Source organism: Ochotona princeps, chromosome X, assembly GCF_030435755.1.
Source record: "Ochotona princeps isolate mOchPri1 chromosome X, mOchPri1.hap1, whole genome shotgun sequence".
Lineage (NCBI taxonomy): Eukaryota > Metazoa > Chordata > Mammalia > Lagomorpha > Ochotonidae > Ochotona > Ochotona princeps.
Genome location: NC_080865.1, coordinates 56,483,158 through 56,486,230, shown reverse-complemented (window position 1 = coordinate 56,486,230; position 3,073 = coordinate 56,483,158). Strand labels below are relative to the sequence as shown.

General features: G+C 42.1%; 1 pseudogene; it reads right to left on the bottom strand.

Moving 5' to 3' along the window:
* Positions 1-1,407: 1,407 nt before the first annotated feature.
* Positions 1,408-2,872, bottom strand: LOC101535243 (DNA-dependent metalloprotease SPRTN-like; annotated as a pseudogene).
* Between the last annotated feature and the right edge of the window lie 201 nt (positions 2,873-3,073).

Below are 3,073 nucleotides of genomic sequence, written 5' to 3'. Positions count from 1 at the left end.
AATGTTCTCTAACTTGATCTGGGTAGTAGTCACACAGCTGTATACTTAAGCGCTGGGTGCCTCACTATGTACAAGTCCCACTGTCATAAAGTTGGAAAGGACACTTGTGAACTGAGGTCTTGGGATTGTGCAAGAAGCTGCAGGCCATGGTACAGAAAGCAAACTGATGGAAGTACCTGTCCTTTTGCTGTAACGTGGGAAAGAACATTAAAAAAAACATGTAGTAGGGCCCGGCGGCGTGGCCTAGCGGCTAAAGTCCTCGCCTTGAAAGCCCCGGGATCCCATATGGGCGCCGGTTCTAATCCCGGCAGCTCCACTTCCCATCCAGCTCCCTGCTTGTGGCCTGGGAAAGCAGTTGAGGACGGCCCAATGCCTTGGGACACTGCACCCGCGTGGGAGACCCGGAAGAGGTTCCAGGTTCCCGGCTTCGGATCGGCGCGCATCGGGCATCGGCCCGTTGCGGCTCACTTGGGGAGTGGATCATCGGACGGAAGATCTTCCTCTCTGTCTCTCCTCCTCTGTGTATATCTGGCTGTAATAAAATGAATAAATCTTTAAAAAAAAAAAAAACATGTAGTGTAAAAATGGTATTCCTTTTGTTGTAATGATCTCCATTGTAGCTAAAGGTTTGCAAAACTACTGGCAGGCAATTTTGCACTGATAGGCAAACTAGGCAAGTTTGTAAAGTTAGACATAGCAGTTAATTATCAGCCCAAGTTTTAACCATTCACTTTGCTAAACTGAACATGAAATCTGACCCACAGAAATACAGTTTCTATTTGTTCCTAGTAATATTCTAAAAGAAATTTAATTATTTTACATTATATTCCTTTATCTATGTCAACCTAAAATCTGCTACCACTTTTTAGTTAAGGTGGAAAATTTTTATTTTAAATTTTATTTTAAATTTAATTTAAAATGTAAAATACAGAAAATGTATTTACTGTTAAGGTTTTGTAAAAGTGAAAAGCAGAAAGACCAAAAACTTGAGTACCCTAAAACAAATATAAAAATGTCTAATCTAGATTGTAAGTCTGACACTAGGATTAAATTATGTCAGGCAAAGAGTCTTAATGTAATAAATACCCCAAATTCACCAAATATCTGATAGGATTCTTCACATGACTACTCAGCATATATAAAAAAAATTCAATATTATTTAAGAAACAGTTAAAGTATAAAAGATTACACAGAACAAATTAGGTTGTACACAGTATGTATAAGGAAAGGGTGACTATAGCAACTTGAGAAAAAACATTTTTAATTAACTGTCATAGGTCTATATAAAAATAACATTTTATATTGATTATTTGAACTATATTACAACCTACAAATCTCAGTCTTAACCAGAACTTACTGAGCGGCCGACGTTGCTTGAGTCAGGTACTGCTGGCAGTGTAGTGAGACTCACTTGTCAGGTTTAGCTCTAATGCGATCATTTTCAAGGCTCCAGTCCAAGTGTTCATTAATTTCAGAATTCAGGACTGCATTAGGACAAACTGGACAATTCACTATTTCACCCTGACTAGACGAAGTATTGAACTTGGGTGTTGTGTTTGTAGGAGATGAACTACAATTTGGATCATTGCCATCGCTTTGTATTTCCTTTTTCTTAATAAAAATTTTTGTCAAAATCAGTCTTGTCTTCTAGCCTGGGATGTTTATTTGGGAATTTATCTTGAGGTCTGCTCACAACCTGGGCTGCAGTAACAGATGTTTTCTCTATTGCTTTTGAAGAATTTCTTGTGGATAGATTAGAAGATGCAGCCCATCTCTGTGAATCACAGAAGACAGAGTTTTCAGCGGTGTCACCAGCCCTGAAGCGCTCCACTGGAGATCCATTCGCACTTCCATAAGCTTTTGGGTTTGCAACTGATACTCCAGAAAAGCCGTTGCTTCAAACACTTTGGTGATTGGCATTAAGAATGGGAGAAGCTGGGTTAGTTTTTTGCTGTTTTTTTTGGTTTGTTTGTTTGTCTTGTAACCACTCGGTTCGTATTTCACCTCAACTTTAGAGGTTGGTCCTGGAGCATCTCCTGAATGGCCTTTGCTTGTAAGATCTCCGGTCATATCTGTGGCTTCAGAGGTGGCTGATTTTGTAGCTGAAGCCAAGCTATTTGTTTCTCCTAGTACACAGCCTTTGCCACTGCACGGGATTAACAGCCACGCCTCACCTCTACCGAGTTTGTCTTTATTCTCCCCTGCTGATTCCAGTTACTGTCCTAGTTTCATCTTTGCCTGGTCTTTTTTTTTTTTTTTTTTTTGGCTCCTTGATTTTTATATTAAGTGCCTGCACAGGTTTTCTGGTGTTCGGCCCACCAAGAATCACGAGCAGAGGGAACCCTGTTAATGGCATAGTACGGTTTCTCATTCTGACACGGCCCGTTGCAGTGCCACCAATATCGCTGATAATCATCCACTTCATCATAAAAAGTCTAGTATACTGATATATTGGCTCTAGTCAGGCAGTTGATGCAATTCACATGTTTGAAAAATTCTGGCCCATGTCCTACCCTGTCTTTATCATTAATAGTAACAAATAAATAGTCATGCATCATTTCATGCAAGAGGGTCTCTACAAGATCCTTTCTTGGTCTCAACTTTAAAAGGGGTACACTAAGACGGACAGTACACATTCCACCATCTCCTTCATAGCTGCATGTCCCAGCACACATGTCATTCGCACATTCCACTTGACCTCCAAGGCCTCGAGCCCGCCCCAGAAGTACTGGTGGTTGAACAAAACAAACAAGGCATGAAGGTCTGGCGTGGGGTCCACCAACTTGCAAGACGTGGCCACCAGTGACACGGTCTCCGGGTCGCTCTCCCACTCCTCCTAAAGACGAAGTGTCAAAAGCAGTGCCTCATCCATCACTGCCAAGACTCCACCCGCAGCTCACCCGCATTAGGCTGATTCCCTGAGGTCGCAGAGGTCGACGGCAATGACGCTTCAATGGCTTCAACAACCAGAAATCACCGATTTTCACACTGTCCTTGGGCCCTATCTTGCGAGAATCCAGGGCCCTACAACTGAGAACCAGAGCCAGAACTGAGCTTGCCAGGAACAATGCCA